The sequence below is a fragment of the Balaenoptera borealis genome (assembly GCF_965194805.1).
Source record: "Balaenoptera borealis genome assembly, chromosome: X".
Lineage (NCBI taxonomy): Eukaryota > Metazoa > Chordata > Mammalia > Artiodactyla > Balaenopteridae > Balaenoptera > Balaenoptera borealis.
Genome location: NC_138881.1, coordinates 45,978,491 through 46,002,856, shown reverse-complemented (window position 1 = coordinate 46,002,856; position 24,366 = coordinate 45,978,491). Strand labels below are relative to the sequence as shown.

The 24,366-nt window shown below is 40.2% G+C and overlaps 1 long non-coding RNA gene across 2 annotated transcripts; it reads left to right on the top strand.

Annotated features, from left to right (window-relative positions):
* Nucleotides 1-608: 608 nt before the first annotated feature.
* Nucleotides 609-21,106, top strand: LOC309620427. 2 transcript variants are annotated; one of them, XR_014239543.1, is made up of 3 exons: nucleotides 609-665; nucleotides 1,377-1,542; nucleotides 6,224-21,106. It is a non-coding gene; the product is annotated as an uncharacterized lncRNA (long non-coding RNA). The 2 variants fall into 2 exon arrangements; XR_014239544.1 differs by having other exon boundaries at nucleotides 1,377-1,571.
* Nucleotides 21,107-24,366: the final 3,260 nt, after the last annotated feature.

Below are 24,366 nucleotides of genomic sequence, written 5' to 3'. Positions count from 1 at the left end.
GGGACGGAGACAGGACTAGGCTTTTTTAAAAAGGACTCAGGGTCATAGAACTGAAGCATAACAAACCTGGAGAGGACCTCTGAAAACATTTCATCCACCTCTCCACCAGCACACATATGCTTTTATCGTCGTTGTTGTTCATATGGAAAACCTGGGACCCAAAGTGGGTTAGAACTGACCCAGGCTCACACGGCAACTCGGGTGACGACTTGAGATCAGAACCCAGAGGCTTTGGTCTAGGTATTTCCTGAGGGAGTAGCAGTCTGGGGCTCACCGTTCAGAGAAGTCCCTCGCTCCTGACTGTCAAGATACGGCCTCCCAGGGTAAGAGTGATTTGACTGCCTTGGCCTTTGACGCTCTCAAATCCAACACACATGTGTTCAGGTCACATATCCCCTCCCCACACACCTCCTTCTTCTGTAAGTAGGTGCTTCCCACTGCCAATGGCAATGCTGTCACACAAATGGCAGCCCAGACCCACCTCACCGTGGATCAAACACACCTGCCCCACATCTCCCCCTCCAAATCACCCACAGGCCTCGGCACCTCCTGGACATTCTTTTATGTGATTCACTCCTCACAATGATCATTCTCTGTCTCTCAGTTTAGCAGGTGGGAACCTAAAGGACCAGAGGAAGATAAAGCGACTGGCTCAAGGACACACGGTGAGTCTTAGCCTGAATCCCTCCTCCTCCAGAAAGGTGTTTCTGCCCCTGCTATCCCACGCTGAATTCTCAGCCCTCAGAGTTCCTCCCAACATGATCTCAATCACTCCCTGGCACATGTGCTATAATGTTTCCTCTGTATTCTCTGCTTTACGTGCAGCCCAAACTCCCCTTCTCTCCTCAAAGCCAGTCCCTCACCAAGTCCTTCTGATTCTCCTTTCTGTCTCCCAAATACTCCACCTTCTTTCCTCATCCTCTGCCACTGCCCTGGCTCCAGCCTCAGCACCTCTCACATGACTGACCCCAAGTCTACTCCCCGGCTCCCTGCTTCCAGACTGGCCACCTTTAACCTACTATTCTGGGCACCAGCAGTGAGACCACATTGGTTTAGAAGTCAACACGTCACTTCCTTCTGTGACACCCCATCCCCCCACAAGGATAAAATTCTAGCTCCTTGTTGGGCAATTAAGGCCACCCACAGTCCTGGCCCCTGCCAAGCCTCTCGAGCCTCATCTCTTGCCACCCTGGCCTCACACACTGTTCTCTGGCCACTGAACTGACTACACGTGGGTCCTTCAATGTACCAGGCTCTCCCTTCGGTGTCTGTGCAATGTCTCCTGCATGGAAGGCCCTTCACAATGACTCCCCAAACCTAATGAACTCACCTCAAGTGTCACTTCATCCAAGCAGCCTTCCTTGATTCCCAAGCAGGATTGGATCCTGTTCTCTGGGCTCCCACAGCCTCCAGAGCTGCACTCTGCCCTGCCCTTTGTGGAATTGATGTCCGGGGTTCTCTCTCCTGCATATGGGAAGCTCCGAGAGGGCAGCTGACTCCGTCTCCAGCAAAGCCCAGCACCTGTCTGGTCCTAGAGGAAAGGTCAGCGAATATTCATCGCATGCATTCAGGTGCGTGAATGGTTGAATGACGAACGAAATTTGGGTTCAGCTCCGTGGTTGTGCACTCCTGCCCAAAAGTTTTGGGCTTGCATGAAGTCCCTCTTTTCTGGCAGGTTCCTCTCAGCTCCGGGGCGTGGTTGCTCCGGGAGGAGGCGTGGCTTGGTTCACCAGCTGACGCAGGGTGAGGCAAACCAGCCAAGTGAGCAGGGAGGTGAGGTGTGGTGGGAGAGACGGGGTGCGGTGCGGATAGAAGGTGAGGGCGCCCACCGAGGTAGGTGCTATTATTTCCCCTCCCCCTTATAGGTAAATAAAGTGAGGCACAGGGAGACTTAGATGACTTGCCAAAGCCACACAGCTAAGTACAGCAATGGTGAGACTCCAACTCTGATCAACTCCAAGTCACTTCCACATTGTCCCCAACATCCCCTTTAGACAACCGATTTGCGGTAGTTAATGGTGGAGTCATGCCTCGAACCGGCGTCTTAGAGAAACAATGGTCAAGGCAGGAGAGAGAGAAGAAATCATATCCTGAACACCTATTTGTGACCTTGTGCTGTAGTGACACCAAGGCATATCGAGGCGGAGCGGGGGTGGTTGGAGCGTGAACGTTTATTGAGCTTCTATTACTTGCTGGGTCTCTCTATACATAACCTCTTAACAGTCACAGCAGCCCCTTTATGTGGAAACTTAATATCCCGGTTCATCTCTGAAGAACTTGAGGCTCCTAGACAGGAAGTGACTTACAGAAGTTTAGACACCTAATCAGCAGCAAGGGCAGGACTTGCATAGGAGTGTCAGGCTTCACAATGAAAGGGGATGAGGAAAGTTCAGAAGCGAAGTGGATCATGGCTTCAGCAAGGGGCTGGGACAAGAGTGGTTGGGTTGAGAGAGGCCTGGCCGATAGGAGGGACCGGTGGGGGCTTTGCTTTGAAAGAAAGGGTGGAGTGTGGCCTTGGAGGGTCCGGAGCTAGAATGCCGGACCCAGACTGGGCACTTTCCATTAAAAAATATATTTTTTATATGTTTCTATTTTAAAAAAAAAAGATATATATATATATATATATATGTATACATTCTCTCTCTTTCTCTCTCACCCTCTGCTCAGAAGTCCCCAAACAACAAAATAAATGCCCCTCCCTCCAACAGTAATACATGTTCATTGATGAAAATTTGGGGGAAAAAAACACATCCTACTGCCCAAAGAAAACCAATGTTAGCACCTTGGTGCATTTAGGCTGTATTCTAGGCCTAAGAAACATATTTGAGATCAGGCTGTATAGTCAATTATATATTGCCATTTTTCCATAAACATTTCCCCATTAAAAGTCTTTATAAACATCATTCAAATGGCCGCACAATATTCCATTGAGTGGGTATACTTATGGAACTCCTTTCTGCATGGGTTTTGGCATTCCTTTTATTACTTTTCTTTCCTCCTTTAGAACTGTTTGGCCAGGTTTTAGGTTTGATTTTCTCTGTGTCTTATTTTGAGAGATAGCATAAGAGAGATCATTGTCTTGTTTTGTTTTGTTAACATCTTTATTGGAGTATAATTGCTTTACCATGGTGTGTTAGTTTCTGCTTTATAACAAAGTGAATCAGCTATACATATACATATATCCCCATATCTCCTCCCTCTTGCGTCTCCCTCCCACCCTCCCTAGCCCACCCCTCTAGGTGGTCACAAAGCACCGAGCTGAGAGAGATCGTTGTTTGAGTGCAGTTAGGAAAAGCAAGGTAGGCTTGTTGGAAACAGTATTTGAGGGGAATTTAGGATTATGTTAAACACGCACAGGATAAAACCCTCCAATGACACATGAAGGTACACGGTGAAAAATAAGTCTCTTTCTCACCCCACCCTCAGTTCCCCAGTTCTCTACTGGGTCTCTCCACTGTTAGCACGTCCCTGTGTGTCCTTTGTGTGCAAAGCTGTGTTTCTATTTTTTAACAGCTTTATTGAGATATCATTTACACACTAGACAATTCATCCATTTAGAGTGTATAATTCAATGACTTTTAGTATATCCAGAGTTGTGTAACCATCACCACAATCAATTTTAGAATATTTTCCTTACTCCGCCCAAAAAACCTGTACCCATTTGCTGTCACCCCCAAAGCCCCCATCTCCCCTTCCCTAGGAAACCACTGTCTGTCTCTGTAGATTTTCCTATTCTGAACGTTTCCTATAGATGGGATCATACAGTATGTGACCTTCTGCAACTAACGTCTTTCACTTAGCATAATGTTTTCAAGGTTCATCCGTGCTGTAGTATGTATCAATAATTCATTCCTTTTTTTATATATAGACTTTATTTTTTTGGACAGTTTTAGGTTTACACAAAAACTGGATGGAAAATGCAGAGAGTTTCCATATACCCCCCTCACCCAACCCAGTCTCCCCTATTATTAACATCTTGCATTAGTGTGGTACATTTGTTACGATTGATGAACCAATAATGATACATTGTTATTTTTTCTTTTTTTCCAGCTTTATTGAGGTATAATTGACTGATACATTATTATTAACTAAGGTCCATAGTTTACATCAAGGCTCACCCTTTGTGTTGTACATTCTATGGGTTTTGACAAATATATAATGACATGTATCCACCACTACAGTATCATACGGAGTAGTTTCCCTAAAAATCCCCTGTTCCACCCATTCACCCCTTCCTTCCTCTCCCTGAAGCCCTGGAAACCTCTTTACTGTCTCCATCCTTTTGCCTTTTCCAGAGTGCCATATAGTTGGAACCATACAATGTGTAATCTTTTCACATTGGCTTTTTTCCCTTAGTAATATGTGTTTAAGGTTCCTCTGTGTCTATTCATGGCTTGATAGCCTACTTCTTTTGATCGCAGAATAATATTTCATTGTCTGGATGTACCACAGTTTATTTATTCACTCACATACTAAAGGACATTTTGCTTGCTTCCATGTTTTGGCAAATACGAATGAAGCTGCTATAAACATTCGTGTGCAGGTTTTTGTGTGGACATGTTTTCAACTCATTTGGGTAAATACCAAGAAGCATGATTGCTGGCTTGTATGGCAAGAGTATGTTTAGTTTTGTAAGAAACTGCCCAACTGTCTTCCAAAGTGGCTGTACCATATTGCATTCCCACCTGCAACGAATGAGAGTTCCTGTCGCTCCACCTCCTCACCAGCATTTGGTGGTGTTAGTATTTTGGATTCTGGCCATTCTCATAGGTCTGTGGTGGTATCTTATTGTTGTTTTAATTTGCATTTCCCTAATGACATAGATGTTGAACATCTTCTCATGTGCTTATTTGCCATCTGTGTATCTTCTTTGGTGAGGTGTCCGTTGAGATCTTGTGCCCATTTTTAAATCGGATTTATTTTGGGGGGGGTGGTTTAAGAGTTCTTTGTATATTCTGATTACCAGCCTTTCATCAGATATGTGTTTTGCAAATATTTTCACCTATTCTCTGGTTTTTCTTTTCATTCTTTTTAAGTGTCTTCCACTGATAACGAAGCCCAGTTTATCGATTTTTTCTTCCATGGGTTGTGCTTTTGGTGTTGTTTTTAGTCATTGCCAAACTCAAGGTTACATAGATTTTCCCTCTATGTTCTCTTCTAGGAATGTATAGTTTTGCATCTTACACATAGGCCTATGATCCATTTTGAGTTAATTTTTGTGAAGGGTGTAAGGTCTTTGTCTAGATTAATGTTTTTGCATGTGGATGTCCAGTTGTTTCAGCACCATTTGTTGAAAAGACTATCTTTTCTCCATTGAATTGCCTTTGCTCCTTGTCAAAGACTGGTTGACTATATTTGTGTGGATCTATTTCTGAGGTCTCTATTCTGTTCCATTTATCTATTTGTCTATTATTTCAGCAATACCACATTTGTCTCGATTACTGGAGCTTTATAGTAAGTCTCAAAGTCAGGTAGTGTCAGTCCTCAGACTTTCTTTTTCTCCTTCAATATTGTGTTGGTTATTCTGGGTCTTTTGCATTTACAGATAAACTTTAGAATTAGTTTGTCGATATCCCCAAAATAAGTCGGTGGGATTTTGCTTGGTATTGCATTGAATCTATAGATCCAGTCAGGAAGAACTGACATCTTGGCAATATTGTCCTCCTATCCATGTACATGGAATATGTCTCCATTTATCTTCTTTGATTTCTTTTATCAGAGTTTTATAGTTTTCCTTATATAGATCTTGTACATATTTTGTTAAATTTATACCTAAGTATTTAGTTTTTTGGTGCTAATATAAGTGGTATTGTGTTTTTTATTTAAAATTCCAATTGTTCATTGCTGGTATATAGGAAAGCAATTGACTTTTGTATATTAACCTTGTATCCTGCAACCTTGCTGTAATTGTTTATTAGTTCCAGCCATCTTTTTGTTGATTCTTTGTGATTTTCTACATAGACAATTATGTCATCTGTGAACAAAGACAGTTTTATTTCTTCCTTCCCAATCTGTATACCTCTTAATTCCTTTTCTTGCCTATTGCATTAGCAAGGACTTCCAGTGTGAGGTTGAAAAGGAGTAATGAGAGCAGACATCCTTGCCTTGTTCCTGATCTTAGCGGGAAAAAGTCTAGTTTCTCACCACTAAGTATGATACTAGCTCTAGGTTTTTTGTAAATGTTTTTTAAATTAGGATTTTTTTCTCTTAAATTTTTATTTAGATAATTTCAGACTTACAGAAGAGTTCCAAGAATAGTACAAAGAACTGCTGTATACTCTTAATCCAGATTCCTCAAATGGGGACTTCCTTGGTGGCTCAGTGGTTAAGAATCTGCTTGCCAATGCACGGGACAGGGGTTCGAACCCTGGTCCGGGAAGATCCCAGATGCCACAGAGCACCTAAGCCCGTGCACAACTACTGAGCCTGCGCTCTAGAGCCCGCGAGCCACAACTACTGAGCCCACGTGCCACAGCTACTGAAGCCCTCGTGCCTAGAGCCCGTGCTCTGCAACAAGAGAAGCCACTGCAATGAGAAGCCCACGCACCTCAATGAAGAGCAGCCCCCGTCTGCCACAACTAGAAAAAGCCCGCGCACAGCAACAAGGACCCAACGCAGCCAAACATAAATAAATAAATAAATAAATTTATTTTTAAGAAAACCAGATTCCTCGAATGTTAACATTTTTCTACACTTGTCTTACTCTATTTCTCCCTCTGTCTCATATATATATATATTTTCCTGTGAACTAATTCATAGTCAGTTGCAGACGTGATACCCCTTTACTCCTAAATACTTCAATATGTTTTTCCTAAAACAAGAAATTATCTTACATAAACACAGAGCAATCATCAAAATCAGGAAATTCACATTGATACAATACTATTATAATTATAATCTACAGAACTTATTTGGAGCTCACCAGTTTCCTCAACAGTGTCCTTTATAGCAAAAGAAAACTGGACCATGTGCATTCAGTTGTCATATCTCTTTAGTTCCCTTCGGTAGGGAAGAGTTCTTCAGTCTTTGTGTCTTCTGACACTGACATTTTTGAAGAGTGCAGGCTAGTTATTTTTAGACTATCCCTCAATTTGGTTTTTTCTGATGTTCCCTCACGATTAGATTTTACTTTGGTAAGAATATCACAGAAGGGATGCTGTGTCCTTTTCGGTGCATCGTATCAGGAGGCACATGATGACTATTTGTGTTTTTCCACTGTAAAGCTACTATTTTCCCCTTTGTCATTGGTGAATATTTTGTGGAGAGATACATTGAGTTCATATATATATATATATATATATATATATATATATATATATATATCCTCATCTCCTCAAACTTTCGCCCACCAGTTTTAGCATTCACTGATGATTCTTGAGGTTGCCAAATGGTGACTGTCCAATGCCATCATTCTTTGGACTTGTATTAGTTGGCTCTCCAGTGTAAGGGAGAGCTTTCCCTTCTCCTACATTTATGTATTTATATCCTCATGGACCTATGGTTGTCTATCATATTCAGTGGGTTATAATGCATTAAGATCATTCTTTATTTCGATGTTCAAAATGTCCCATATTTAGCCAGCAGGAAGATGAATCCTTGTCCTTTTGGCAGGTCTCCATCCTTCCTTGAGCACTTCCTTGTTTTCTGGCACCACAAGGTGCTCCAGGCTCATCTTGCTCTTTCCCTGCCCCAGCCCCAGAATCAACCATTTTTCCCTAGGAGACCTGGTCCTTTTCAGTTGAGAATGGCATTTAGGAACAAAGATTTGGGCATTAGGTGTTATACCTATATTTTAAGAGTTTGGTTTTTTATTTAGGGGGAAAGAAAGCTGAAGCCACACCACTGACAACCAAATACTCCTTGTTGGAAGTGTTGGTAGATAGGCAATGACTGCCTGTAAAAGTTGTTGAGTATTAGTCAAAGAGCGTGCACTTGTGCATTCTGTCTCTGTCTCTGTGTCTCTTTCTCTCACACACACACACACACACACCCTTATGGAAATATTAGATCAGAAAAAATATTTTTTAAAAAGTTGTTGGATATTGATGTCTTTTGAAAGCAAGTTTTACCTTGGGATGTGGTGCTACAGAGATTCATGGGAAGGAGCAGAACTGAAGGTGAGTGGCAATGAGGCTGGCCTGGAAGAGTTGAAAAAATAATAGCAGATAATAGCTTCCATTTAGTGAGAACTTACTGTGTGCCAGGCAGTGGGCTGGGAACTTTACAACATTACCTCTGATCCCCACAGTAATTCTGGAAGGTGCAGCAAGCTTGACTGACTGGCTAATAATAACTGAGCCACAATAAGAACCCAGAGAGGGAGGATGATGATAGGAGAAGCCTCTGAAGAGGAAAAACAGCATACTTTTGTGTTTTTGGAGAAGACACTCTGGTGTAACAGGCTAGGAATTTGAAGACTGGGGCGCTAGTCTCAGCTCCGCCACCCGTTGATTGTGAGATCTGAGGTGGCCATGTGGCCTCTTTGAACCTGGCTACCTCATAGGGTTGTTATGAGAATCAAATTAAATAATGGCTCCAAAAGCAGATGTGTAAACCGTGAAGTGCTACAGAAATGGAAATGGTTATTATCGAGCTGGCCTAATGCACGTGGAGTCTCCTCTTCCACCAGAGATCGCAATTCTCTTGGAAATGCAATTGATCTAGATTATAGGAGAACCATGAAGACCCGTGTCCCTCTTTATCCCCATGTACCAGGCGGCTTCTAGGACATTCCTTTCACAAGTTTTGAGTTAGCTAATGCTACCAAACCTACCATACCTTACACTTCTTAGTAACTGTGGCAGGTAGCCTCTGAGATGACCTCCCAATGATCCTTGACTCTCTGTATTCACACCCTGTGTAAAAATCTGCTCCCCTTAGGTCAGTGTGAGCTGACCTAAGGACTTACTTCTGAGCAATCAAATGTAGCAATGGAGATAGGATGTCACTTAGGGATTGCTTACATAGGAATGTGACTTCCATCTTGCTAGCAGGCCCTCTCCCTTGCTGGCTTTGATGAAGCAAGTTGCCATACTGGGGAGGCTCATCTGCCTAGGAAGTGAAGGCCAACATCCAGCCAGGAACTGAGTCTCTCAGTACGACAGTCCTTGAGGAACTGAAAATCTGCCAACAAACAGGTGATCTTGGAGGTGGATCCTTTCTCCATCAAGCCTTCAGATGAGAGAGACCCCAGCCCTGGGCAACTTGATTGCAGTCTTGTGAGAGACCCTGAAACAGAGGATCCAGCAGAGGGCCTGGACCCAGCTAAGCCCACAGAAACTATGAGATGAATAAAGGCTGCTGTGATTCCTTGTTACTCAACAATAGATAGCTAATACAGTAACCATCTTTTATAGATGCTCCTTTAATCATATATTCTCTCCTGTATACAACTCTGTGCTTTCCCTCCCTTGAACCAATCTTGAACTGCCTCTCTTCCTCCAAAACCTTTCTACCGTACCCTCTGGGAATCTCATCATATGGCTAACAAGCTCCGCTGGAGGATGTAAAATATTTGAACAGAGGGACATACTTAGTACCTGGATGGAAAGACAATGTGAATTCTCCCCAAATTAATTTGTAAATTTAACACAATCCAAACAATTTTAATTGACATTAAAGTTCTGAAGTGTATCTCTTTAGACAAATAAACGTTTAGAAATAACTAGGGAAATTCTGAAAAAAAATTGAGTACCAACCAGTCTTATGAATTATTGAAACACATTATAAGGGCACAGGAATTAAAATACAGTGGTATTGGTTCAAAACTGACAGCTAGATTAATGGAATACAATAAGAAGTTAAGAAAAAAATAGTCTATGGAGAATTTAGTATGTTGGAAGATGATATTTTAAATCATCCGTGAAAAGCTGGATTATGCAATAAATGGTGTTGGGATAATTGGCTTGTGATTTGGCAAAAACAGAGTTGGACCTCTATCTCATTCCTTATACTAAAATAAATTCCAGATGTATCAAAAATATAAATGTTCAAAAACTACCCATACTTTATTCATAATCACAAAAAAACCTGGACCAAAGCCCATCTACAGGTGAATAGATAAACAAAACGTGGTACAGCCCAAGAATGGAGTATTACTCAGTAGTAAAAAGGAATGAACTAAAAAGGTCCTCGACGTGGAGAGATGATCCTGCATTATTTAGATGGGATCAGTGTAATCACAAGGGAGGAAGGAGAGTCAGAGTCAGAGAAGGACATGCGACAACAGATGCAGAGATGAGAGAGAGAAGGAGGGAGATTTGAAGATGTTATAATACGGGGTTTGAAGATGAAGGGGCCATGAGCCAAGGAATGCAGGTGGCCTTAAAAACTAGAAAAGTCAAGGAAATGATTTTCCCCTAGTCTCCAGAAGGATTGCAGTCTTTGATTTTAGCCTTGAAAGACTCATTTCAGACTTCTGACATTCAGAACTGTAAGATAATAAATTTGTGTTATTTCAAGCCACTCAGTTTGTAGTAATTTGTTACAGCAGCAATAGGAAGTCTAATGCATATAGTTAAAAAAAATAAAAACTGTATAAATAAGTGTACACTGGTATGCATTGCTTGCACCCTGTCCCCATTCACCTTTTTCCCCTTGAACCCTATAGGTAACCATTTTTGTTAACTTCTTGTTCATTCATTCAATCAATGTTTCTTTATGCTACTATGAGCAAATATGAATATTTATTCCTATTCCCTCCTCTCTGACACAAATGGTAATATACTATATGTACTTTTCTGCCTTTCACTTTTTTCCCAGATAACAATGTAAGGATAGATAAATTTAACCATAGAAAAATGTAAACTTTAGTGAATGACATTATAAGTAAAGTTGAAGGATAAACTTGGAAAAATATTTGCATGTAACCCACAGTAAAAAGGAAAAGCTGATTGTCCACTGAAAGGGAATTGCAGAATTATGTTGCACTCATATAATGGAATACTATGCAGTCATTCAAACACTTGTAAAGGCAGGGAAGAAATTAGAATTGGGTGGTGGTCAAAAAGAACTTTAGCTTCACCTTAAAGCTTTAAAAAATTTAAAAGGATAACCTACTCCTATATTACCAATACTTGTACAATTTAAAATTTTTTTAAATTAAAACGGGGGGGAAGAACAAGAAAAGTTTAGATCTGTATGCCTTGGAACAAGGTCAGATATATAGAGTTAAGTGAAGAAGGCCCTTGCAAATAGTAACTATAGTATGATCCTAGTTTTGATATAACATTACTCTTAGCATAGAAAAATATATAGAGAAAGACTATATAACAAACTATTAATAACAGTCATCTTGGGGGTGTGAGATTATGAGGGACTTCTTACTTTTTACATTAAATGTTTATGTAATGTTCAAATTTTAAAAACATGTATGTATCACCTTTATAATCAGGAAAAATGAAGATATATATTTTTAAATGCTCTAACCACCTATATCCTTTACTAGGCACAGGTATTGATTGCAAACAGTATTAGTAATGACTTTGGTTAACTGTAGCAGAATATGAAACTACTGGAAGATGTGGCAGAGTCATTTACTGTTTGCTGAATATCCACAAGCTCCCCCATATTTCCAGTCCTTTTAGAGTTGGATGGGGCCATGTGACTAGTTCTGGCCAATGGGCTGTGCATTTAAGAACTGGTGCTCAGTTCTCCTGCTCCCTCTTCTTCTGCTATGGCAACCAGGGGGCCTCAGGTGCTAGATGAGGCAGCCACAAGATGTCAGCCTGTATCCCTGAGTTACTTCTTGGAAAGGAGCTGTCTTGAAAAGCCACTAGACTTGCAATAGATTTTGCATGAGCAAGAAATAAACTCATATGTATTAAGTCATTGAGATTTGGGGTTTATTTATTATCAAAGCATAAGCCACCCTATCATGACTAACAGAAAAGGGCATCAGGTAATCCACAGGTTCCATGAGAGGCCTGGAGAACCAGGCAGGGTCAGGAACCAAGAGTGGCATGACATGACACAGCGAAGATTTTGCTGCAGGAATGGTTTGATAGGATGACGCTGTTGCCCCCGTTGCCAACTAACACTTTTCACTACAGCTGGACCTTGCTATCCCCTGATACTATTGCTATACTATCAGATTTTTAACTCTCCAGCAGCTGGTTGAAAATATCATTAATTGACCCAGCATACCTTTGTATGGCTCCTTCAACACTGAAAGTTCCAGGCAGGATCATGTAATTTGCCATGCTGAGGTCATGTGCCCATTCACTAGCCACCAGGGGATGGGGAGAAGAAATATGTGCCACCTTCCCTGGTTTCAGTAGTGCATGGTAGGGCCCTGCCTCCAAACCTATCTTGGGTTTCCTCCCAAATAGGAAGAGTGTTCGAATGCTGAGCAGCCAAAATACAAATGTTCACTCCAGTCTTCAGATCCTTCACTGACCAACTTTCACCTCCTGACAACTGAAACTTACCTCTCTCCCCTGAAAAGTGGAAATCTACCCAAACTGCCATTCTCTAGCCAATAATGCCCTCAATTACATGCCTTGTTGTTTTTCCAGCACATCCTCAACCCCAGACCAATACAACTTTCCACCTTCTCTCTGTCAATCCTAGGCTCATACAATTGCTCAGATGGGAGCCACTTAAAAGTCATGGTCCCCAACTTCTACTGGGCCCTGGAAATCTTGTTTCCCTGATCTGCTCTCCAAGCCTCCACGGCAGCTTTGCTAAACCTTCATTTCCTCAGCCCTCCTACATGTTCCGCTCCCTTCCCCCCTCACTTCACCTCCTACTGCACTTAAAATAGAAACCCCCAAACAGCAATGTTCTCAACTTCTTGCCACAAACTACCTGCAAAATCATGAGCATCCCCAACTGACCTATCCTTGCTCTTTCTCCCCTGTCACAGTGGAAGAGGTGCCCTTTTTCATGCAGACTAATCCTTCCATTGGTGCTCTGTGCCCCATTCCCCACTCAGGAAAACCTTGATATATCAGTTTCCCCTCTCCCTCCTGTATCTTCAGTATCTCCCTCTCTATTGACTCAGCCTTTAAACATGTTCAAGTCTCTTGTATCATAAAAAAGCCATTGACCTATTTATAATAGCATCAAAAAGAATAAAAGACAGAGGAATAAATTTAACCAAGGAGATGCAAGACTTGCATGCTGAAAACTACAAAACATTACAGAAGGAAATTAAAGAAGACTTAAATAAATGGAAAGATATCCCATGTTCATGGATTGAAAGATTTAACATTGTTAAGATGGCAATACTAACCAGAGCCATCTACAGATTGAATGCAATTCTTAACAAAATCCCATTGACATTTTTTTCAGAAAAGGAAAAGTTGAATCTAATATTCATATGGAATTGCAAGGGACCTCACATAGCCAAAACAGTCTTGAAAGAGGAAAGCAAAGTTGGAGGACTCACACTTCCCAGTTTCAAAACTTATTACAAAGATACAGTAATCAAAACAGTGTGGTGCTGGCATAAGGATAGACATATAGATCTATTGAATAGAACTTGGAGTCCAAAATAAACCCAAACATCTATAGTCAATTGATTTTCAAGATGAATGCCAACACCATTCAATGGGGGAAAAAACAGCCTCACCACAATGGTTCTGGGTAACTGGCTAGCCACGTGCAAAATAAATGAAGTTGAACCCTTTACCTTACACCATATACAAAAATTAACTCAAATCAGATCAAATACCTAAACGTAAGCACAAAGACAATAAAACTTTTAGATGAAAACATAAGTGTATATCTTTGTGACCTTGGATTTGGCCATGGATTCTTATATATAACTTCAAAAGCACAAGCAAAAAAAGATAAATTGGACTTTATAAAAAAAAAACACTTTTGTGCATCAAGGAACACCATCAAGAAAGTGAAAAGAGGGCTTCCCTGGTAGCACAGTGGTTAAGAATCTGCCTGCCAATGCAGGGGGCACAGGTTCGAGCCCTCGTCCAGGAGGATTCCACATGCTGCGGAGCAACTAAGCCCATGCGCCACAACTACTGAGCCTGCATTCTAGAGCCCACGAGCCACAGCTACTGAGCTCACGTGCCACAACTATTGACGCCCGTGCGCCTAGAGCCCGTGCCCTGCAACAAGAGAAGCCACCGCAATGAGAAGCCCACACACCCCAATGAAGAGTAGCCCCCTCTCGCCACAACTAGAGAAAGCCCATGCACAGCAACAAAGACAGAATGCGGCCAAAAATAAACGATAATAAATAAAATAAATATTTTTTAAAATCTTTTTTAAAAAGTGAAAAGATAACCTACAGAACAGGAGAAAATATTTGCAAATCATACATCTGATAAGGGACGTGTATCTAGAATATACAAAGAATTTCTACAACTCAACAACAAAAAGATAAACAACACAATTGAAAAATGGGCAAAGGACTTGAGTAGAAATTTCTCCAAAGAAGATATACAAATGACCATGAAGCTCATGGGAAAAAATGCACAATATCAATCATCAGGGAAATGCAAATCAAAACCACAATGAGATACCACTTCACACCCACTAGGATGGCTCTAATAAAATAAAGGAAAATAAGTGCTGGCAAGGATTTAGAGAAATTGGAACTTTTGTACATTGCTGATGGTAATGTAAAATAGTGTAGCCACTGTGGAAATCAGTTTGGCACTTTTTCTAAAAGATAAACATAGAATTTCCACATGACCCAGCAATTCCACTCTTAGGTATATACCCAGAAAAATTGAAAAAAGGTATTCAAACAAATATTTGTACATGAATGTTCATAACAGTACTATTCACAATAGCTGAAAGGTGGAAACAACCCAGATGTTCATCAACTGATGAATGGATAAACAAAATGGTGATATACCCATATGATGGAATATTATTTAGCCATAAAAAGGAATGAAGTACTGATACATGCTACAATGTGGATGAACCTCGAAAAATTATGCTAAATGAAAGAAGCCAAACACAATAGACCACATATTGTATGATTCCACTTACATGAAATGTCCAGAAAAGGTAAATTCTTATAGACAGTGGATTGTTTGTTTCCAGGGGCTGGGCACAAAGAGGGAATGGGGAGTGACTGGCTAATGGGCACAGGGTTTCCATTTGGGGGTGATGAAAATATTGTGTAACTAGATAAAAGTGATAGTTGCACAACACTACCTATGTATTTTCACTGAACTGTACACTTTAAAATGGTTACTTTTCTGTTTGGTGCATTTTACCTTTATTCATTTATTTTATTATTATTTTTAAAATAAATTTATTTATTTATTTGGCTATGTTGGGTCTTCGTTGCTGTGTGTGGGCTCTCTCTAGTTGTGGTGAGCGGGGGCTACTCTTCGTTGCGGTGCATGGGCCTCTCATTGCGGTGGCCTCTCCTGTTGCAGAGCACAGGCTCTAGGTGCGCGGGCTTCAGTAGTTGTGACTCGTGGGCTCTAGAGTGCAGGCTCAGTAGTTGTGGTGCATGGGCTCAGTTGCTCCGCTGCATGTGGAATCTTCCTGGACCAGGGCTCGAACACGTGTCCCCTGCATTGGCAGGCAGATTCCCAACCACTGAACCACCAGGGAAGTCCTTTACCTCTATTTTAAAAATACTTGCCTCCATTTCTTAAAAAAATTAAACATAAATTTACCATGTGACCCAGAAACTCTACTCCTAGGTATCTACCTAAGAGAAACGAAAACATATATCTGCATTGAAAATTGTACTTGGATGTTCATAGCATTATTTATAATAACCAAAAGGTGTAAACAACCCAAATGTTTACCAACTGGTGCATGCATGAATAAAATGTGATATATCCATACCATTTGGCAATAAAAAGCAATAGAGTACTGATACATGCTACTCCAGGTGTGAATCTTAAAAACATTTTGCATAATGAAAGAAGCCAGACACACCCAAAACCCCACATATTATGAGTCAATTTATATGAAATTTCCAAAAGTTGCAAATCTATAGAAACAGAAAGTAGATTAGTGGTTGCCTGGGGCTGGGGGTGGAGATGGGGAGTCACTATAAATGAGCACAAGGGATCTTTCTGGGGAGATAGAAATGTTTGAAAAGTGGACTGTGGTGATAGTAGTACAATTCTGTAAATATGCTAAAATTAATTGAATTGTATAATTAAAGCAGGTGAATTTTATGCTATGTAATTATATCCCAATAAAGCTGTTTTTTTTTTTAAGAAGAAGAACAACAACAACACAAGAACATTCTATCCAACAGAATTGGAGTACACATTCTTCTCAAGTGCACGTAGAACATTTTCCAGGATAGGTCATACGTTAGGCCACAGAAAAGTCTTAATAAATTTAAGATGACTGAAATCATATCAAGCATCTTTTCCAATCACAATAGTATGAAACTAGAAATCAATTACAGGAAGAAAACTGGAAAATTCACAAATATATGGAGATTAAACAACATGCTACTGAAGAACCGATGACTCAAAGAAGGAATTAAAAGAGAAATAAATATCTTGAGACAAATAAAATGGAAATACAGCATACTATAACTTAAGGGATGCAGCAGTTCTAAGAAGGAAGTTCATAATGATAAACATTTACATTAAGAAAGAAGATCTTAAATTAAAAAATCTAACTTTACACCTCAAGGAACTAGAAAAAGAAGAACAAACTAAGTCCGAAGTTAGTAGAAGGAAGGAAATAAAGATCGGAGTGGAAATAAATGAAATAGAAACAAAAAAGAAAATAGAAAAGATCAATGAAACTAAGAGCCGTTTTTTTAAAGATAAACAAAATAGACAAAACTTTAGCTAGACTTTTACCAAGAAAAAGAGAGAGAAGACCCAAATAAATAAAATTAGAAATGAAAGAGGAGTTATTACTACTAATACCACAGACACGCATAGGATCATAATAGACTACCATGAACAATTACATTCCAACAAATTGGGCAACCTAGAAGAAATGGATAAATTCCTAGAAACATACAACTTACCAAGACTGAATCATGAAGAAATAGAAAAAATTACCAATAAGGGGATTGAATCAGTAATCAAAAACCTTCCAACAAAGAAAAGCCCCAGGCCAGATGGCTTCACTGGTGAATTCTACCAAACATTTAAAGAAGAATAAATGCCAATCCTTCTCAAACTCTTCCAAAAAATAGGAGGAAACACTTTCAATCTCATTTTTTGAGGCCAGCATTACCCTGATACCAAAACCAGATAAGGGCACTAGAAGAAAAGAAAATTATAGGTCAATATCCTGAATTCAACACCACATTAAAAGGATAATACAACATGATTGAGTGGGATTTATTCCAGGGATGCAAGGATGGTTAAACATCTAGAAACCAATCAATGTGATACACCACATTAACAAAATGAAGGATATAAATCATGTGATCATCCTAACAGATGCAGAAAAAGCATTTGACAAAATTCAACATCCATTCATAAATAAAAACTTTCAACAAACTGGGTGTAGCGAGAATGTACTCAACATAATAAAGGTCATATATGGCAAGCTCACAGATAACATTATACTCAATGATGAAAAGCTGAAAGCTTTTCCTCTAGGATCAGGAACAAGACAAGGATGCCCACTTTCACCACTTTTATTCAACATAGTACTAGAAGTTGTAGCCAGAGAAATTAGGCAGGAAAAAGAAATAAAAGGCATCCATATTGGAAAGGAAGAAGTAAAACTGCCTCTATTTGCAGATGACATGATATCATGTATAGAAAACCCTGAAGACTCCACAAAAAGAAACAAACAAACAAATAAACAAACTGTTAGAACTAATCAACAAATTCAGTAAAGTCTCAGGATACAAAATCAATGTACAAAAGTCGGCTGCATTTCTATACACCAACAATGAAGTATCAGAAAGAGAAATTAAGAAAACAAATCCATTTACAATTGCATCAAAAAGAATAAAATACCTAGGAATAAATTTAACCAAGGAAATGAAAGATCTGTACCTTGAAAACTATAAGACATTGATGAAAGAAATAGAAGACACATAAAAAATGGAAAGATCCTCCATGCTTATAGATTGGAAGAATTAATATTTTTAAAAAGGTCATACTACCCAAAGCAATGTACAGATTCAATGCAATCCTCATCAAAATTCCAATAAATCTTTTTTTCACAGAGACAAAACAAACAATCCTAAAATTTGTTGGAACCGCAAAAGACCCCAAATAGCCAAAGCAATCTTGAGAAAGAAGGACAAAGCTAGAAGCATCACACTTTCTAATTGCAAACTGTATTACAAAGTTATAGTAATCAAAACAGCATGCTATTAGACCCTAAAAGTTCAGTCATTATGTTGTACACCTTTAACTTATACAGTGCTGTATGTCAATTATATCTCAATTAAACTGGAAGAAAAACAGTATGTTATTGGCATGAAAACAGACACATTGATCAATGGAAGAGAACAGAGAGCACAGAAATAAACCCATGCATATATTGGTCAATTAATTTGTGACAAAGGAGCCAAGAATACACAAGGGGGAAAGGGTAGTCTCTTCAGTATATGGTGCTGACAAAACAGGATAGACACATGCAAAAGAATGAAACTGGACCCCTATCTTACAACATACACAAGAATCAACTAAAAATGGATTAACAACTTGAATATTAGACCTGAAACCATAAAACTCCTAGAAGAAAACACAGGGGGTAAGCTCCTTGATGTTGGTCTTGGCAATGATTTTTTTGGATCTGATACCAAAAGCAAAGGCAACAAAAGCAAAAATAAGCAAGTGGAACTAAAAACTTCTGCACAGCAAAGGAAACCATCAACAGAGTGAAAAGGCAGCCTACAGAATGGGAGAAAATATTTGCAAATCATATATCTGATAAGGGTTAATATTTAAAATACATAAAGAACTCACGCAACTCAATAGCAAAAAACCCAAACAAAATGGGCAGAGGAGCTGAATAGACATTTTCCCAAAGAAGACATACAAATGGTCAACAGGTACATGAAAGGTGCTCAGCATCGCTAATCATCAGGAAAAGCACATCAAAACCACAGTGAGATATAACTTCACACCTGTTAGAATGGCTATCATCAAAAAGACAAGTGATAACAAATGTCAGCGAAGATATGGAGAAAAGGGAACCCTTTTGCACTGTTGGTGGGACTGTAAATTGGGCAGCCACTATGGAAAACAGTGTGTAGCTTCCTCAAAAAATTAACTACTCTGTGATCCAGCAATTCCACATCTGGGTATATATCTAAAGGAAATGAGAACAGGATCTCAAAGAGATATCTGCACTCCCATGTTCACTGCAGCATTATTCATAATAGCCAGGATATGGAGACAACCTAAGGGTCCATCAATGAATGAAAAAAATGTGATACACACACACACACACACACACGCACACAGGAATATTATTCAGCCATGAGAAAGAAGGAAATCCTGCCATTTGCGACAACATGGATGGACCTTGAGGGCATTATGTTAAGTGAAATAAGCCATACAGAGAAAGACAAATATTGCATGGTATCACTTACATGTGGAATCTTTAAAAAAAAAGTTAAACTCATAGAAACAGACAGTAGAAAAGTGGTTACCAAAGGCTGGGGGGTGGGGGGTGAATGGGGAGAGGTTGGTAAAAGGGTAGAAACTTTCAGCTATATGATGAGGGTCTGAGGATCTAATGTATAACATGATGACTAGAGTTGATAACACTGTATTGTATAATTGAAATTGGCTAAGAGAATAGAACTTAAATGTTCTCACCACACACACACACAAAGATAACAACAACACTGCCTCAGCGCGCCTCATCATTCTCTAGCTTCTGCAGTGTATCTCTATCACTGTCATGGGCGAACAGCTTGAGAACAGTATTTGCACTCCTGTCCATACTTCCTGTTCACTGTTTTCATTTTTATCTTTTTTTCCTCTGATCACCTCTTAACCCATTGCTTTTGCCTTCCACTCCTTCCTTCTTAGCCCGTTGTAATTTGCCATCCACCCCCACCACTCCATGTTCTCTACAAGACTCCCAGTGATCTTGTTGCTAAATTAGTGGTTGGTTTTCAGACTTTGTTTTGTGTACTATTTGGCATGTTAACCATTCCTTCCATTTTGGAAGATGATTTGCCCTTGGTTTCTGTGACACCACACTCTCCTGGCTCTACTCTTTACTCTGTGTCAGTGAATTGCTCCATCATCCATCCAGCCACCTCAGTCATAAATCCAGACTTCCTCTCTGACTCACTCTGTTAACTACCACATGAAATCCATTCACTAATCATGCTGATTTTTACCTCCTAAATATTCTATTGTTCAGAATTCTATCAAGGGTTCATGGACCCTGGAAGGTTTCAAAGGATCCACGAACATGCTGAATTGCAGGCAAAATTTGGTATGATTGTGTGTATTAGCATTTTTCTAGGGAGAGTGTACAAGCCATAGCTTTCATTATATTCTTACACAGGCCTGCGACTCAACAAAAAAGTTAAACACCACTGCTTTAAATCCATCCATTTATTTTCATCCCCCCCACCCCGCCCACTCTGACCACATGCAGTCACTACAAAGACCTACTTCTCCATATAACAGTCTCTCTGCTCTCTTAGCGCCACAAATAAGAAGGGGCTATTGCGGAGGACATGGACTGAGGCTAGCATGGCTGGGTGCATTCTGCCTCAGGGGCCTCCTGTGTGCCGTAATGGCCTGCTCCTCTCTCCCCTTTCTGCCAACAGACCATTTATTCTTTCTCTTTTCCTTCCCTTCCCATCTCTTCTTCAACTTCCCCTTTTCTCTTTCCCTCATTCTCCTTTTCTTCCTCTTTCTCTTCCCCACCTTCTCCCCTCCCTCATGCTTCATTAACACATTAATTATAGGGTAATCGGACTTTGACCACAGAGCTTGAAGCCTCTTAGAATCAAGACTAGATGCAGGACTTCTCTGGTGGCGCAGTGGTTAAGAATCCGCCTGCCAATGTGGGAGACAAGGGTTCGAGCCCTGGTCCGGGAAGATCCCACATGCCACGGAGCAACTAAGCCCATGCGCCACAACTACTGAGCCTGCGCTCTAGAGCCCGTGAGCCACAACTACTGAAGCCTGCGTGCCTAGAACCCGTGCTCTGCAACAAGAGAAGCCACCGCAATGAAAACCCCGCCACCACAACAAAGAGTAGCCCCCCCTCACCGCAACTAGAGAAAGCCCACACTACAACAAAGAGTAGCCCCCCCCCACCGCAACCAGAGAAAGCCCACACGTAGCAACAAGACCCAACGCAGCCAAAAATAAATAAATAAATAAAAAGACTAGTTGCAGCATTCACCTTGCTCATTGGCTCTTACTTGCAGAGTCCCCAGCATACCCTCCACGGAAGAGGAAAGGGGAGTGTGTGTGGGGGGGGGGCAAGCTGAGCTTGGAGGTATGGGGTCAATAACTAGGGAGACCCAAGCCCCAAGTATAACTGTAGTGGGTTAGGAGAAATATGTGGGTCAGGTCAAGGAATCATAGACCTTACAGCTTTTTATTAAAACAAAGTTTGGAAGAAACTTTTAAAGATATCTAACCCAATCTTCCTCCCATCTTGTCCTTCTCGATTCCTTTCTTTTCTTCACCCCATACCTCCATCAACAATTTTTTTAGCTCTACTTTAAAATTTATTCCATTCCACTGTCTTGTGTACTGTAGCTTCTGGTACTGTAGCTATCTTGAAATTGGGTAGTGTCAATCCTCCAACTTTGTTCTTCTTCAGTATTGTTTTGGTTGCACTAGGTCTTTTGCTTTTCCATACGAACTTTAGAATCACTTTGTCTATATCTATGAAATAGTTTAGCAGGGTTTTGACCAAAATTATGTTGAATCTATAGATCAAGTTGGGAAGAACTGATATTTTAAAAATATTGAGACTTCCTATCCATGAACATGGAATATCTCTCCATTTATTTAGATCTTTGATTCCTTTCATTAGTGTTTTGTAGTTTTCCACATTCAGATACTATATATATTTTATTATATTTATACCTATTTCATTGTTTTGCAGCTATTGTAAGTAGTACCGTTTTCTTAAAATTTCAAATTCTAATTTTTACTACTGACATATAGGAAAGGAATTAATGTTTGTGTATTGACCTTGTATTCTGTACCCTTGCTATCTATATACACCCTCATTAGTTCCAGAAGGGTTTTTTTTGGGGGGGGGGTAGATAGTTTGGGATTTTCCACAATCCCCAAAATTTTCATAAATTGTATTTTTCATTTTCATTTAACTCAAAATATTTAAAAATTTCTCTTGAGACTTCTTCTTTGACCTATATGTTATTTAGAAATATATTGTTTAATTTCTAAACATTTGGGGATTTCCTGGAAATTCTCCTGTTACTGATTTCTAGTTTAATTCCATTGTGGTCTGAGAGCATACTTTGTATGATTTCTATTCTTTTAAATTTGTTAAGATGTGTTTTATGGCCCAGAATATGGACTATCTTGGTGAGCATTCATTGCAAGCTTGAGAAGAATGTACATTCTGCTGTTGTTGGAAAGAGTAGTCTATAAGTGCCAGTGAGATCAAGTTGATTGATAGTGCTGTTAAAAATAGGTAAAAACAGATCCAAAATCTTTCCACTTATCTTTCTCCATCATCACTATCCTAGCCCAAGCTATCGTGGTCTCTTGCTTAGACCTCCTAACTGGTCTCATCGTTAGCCTCCTAACGGGTCTACCTGTTTCCAGTTTTGCCCCCACTATAATCCATTCTCCACACATCAGACAGAATGATCATAGACATGTCAATCCCAGCTCAAAACCGTCTAATGGCTTGTCATGGTACTTGGAATAAACACCTTCCCATGGCTGACATGGTCCTACACAGGCTTGCTCCAGAATTTCTCTCCTGCCTCATTTAGTACCAGTCTCCCCTTTTGCTCTCTTTAGTCAGACTTCTTCCTGAAATCCCTTGAATACACCAAGCTCATTCCCACTCTAGGGCTTTTGCCCTTGTGTTTCACCCTGCCTGGGATGCCATGCCTCTGGATCTTCCTGAAATGATTGCCTTCTTGTCATTCAATCTCACTTCAACTGTCACCTCCTCGGAGAGACCTTCCCTGACTACTCTATTTAATCTTGTAGTCTGTAAGTGACAATGTGATCAAGTTGATTGATAGTGCTGTTCAGGTAAAAATATATCCCAAATCTGCCCAGAGACCTTTCCTGACTATTCTATTTAATCTTGTTCCCCAGCCCCACCCAGTCACACTACATTTGCACATTATTTTCATTTGTTTTCAAAGCATTTTACTTTCCGAAATGATCCTGTTCCTGTATTTGTTGGTTGTTTGTATCTGTCATCCTTTCTCTAAAATGTGACCACCAGGAGAGCTGGGACCCTCTTCATCGCCAAACTGTCAGCATCTAGAGCAGAGTCTGGCACCTAAATATTTATTGAATGGCTGCACTTCTGTTTGAACATTTCCAGTGACTTGGAGCTGACTACTTTGATCCATAAGGCAGCCGATGGCTCTTTGGATGGTTTTCTGTGTTAGAAATTTCATCTTTCTCTTGAGCTAAGCACTGCATTCTTGACCATATAAACAGATTAGAAGAGAAAAAAAAAACTTATGATCATTACGAAAGATGCTGAGAAGGTTCTGATAAAATTTAACACCTGTTAGTGACAAAAAAAGTTCTAAGCATATTAGGTATAAGAGGGAACTTCCTTAAACCGAAAAAAAGCATCCTCCACAATCCTACAGCAAACATATATAATGGTTAAACATTGAAACTTTTCCCTTTAAGATAAGTAACAAGACAGGGATGCCCATTGTCACCCCTTTTGTTCAGCATTGAATTGGAGATCCTGCACAGTAAGGGAAGGAAATGAAATAACAGGAATAGGGATTTGGAAGGAAGAAACAAAACTGTCATTTAAATCTACTTTCTCATATCTTTCACCCACTGGTTCTCCTTCGGTTTCCTGGAGGCCCACAGACCAAAGTTGTCCTTTCTTCTTCATGACAGTCCAGGTCTTCTTCCATCTCTGGGCCTCAGTCACCTCACCTAGAAAATGAAGGGTTGGACAAGGTTATCCAAAAAGCTCCTTGTGGTTCCATCTTTCCATAATTCTCTGAGCCCATAACATCTCTCCTGCAGGCTAAACATCTCTGTTTTCCTCAATAGTTCCTAATAGTGATGATTTCCAGAGCTCTCCTTTCCTATCAGCACATTCCATTTTTTAAAAATATATGGTTCCCAGAACTGGGGCAGAGGTGAAGAAAGGGTAGGACATGAAAAGATTGGAGTAGAGGGAGTTAGACTGCAAACAGAGTGTAGAAATGAAATGGTAGAGAGAGGCAGCAGAAGGAACGGGTTGGCGGGGGGCAGGGGACAGCATCTGTGGAAAAAGTTGCCTGGTGAGGGAGAGCTCCTTGACTTCTTTCCCTGG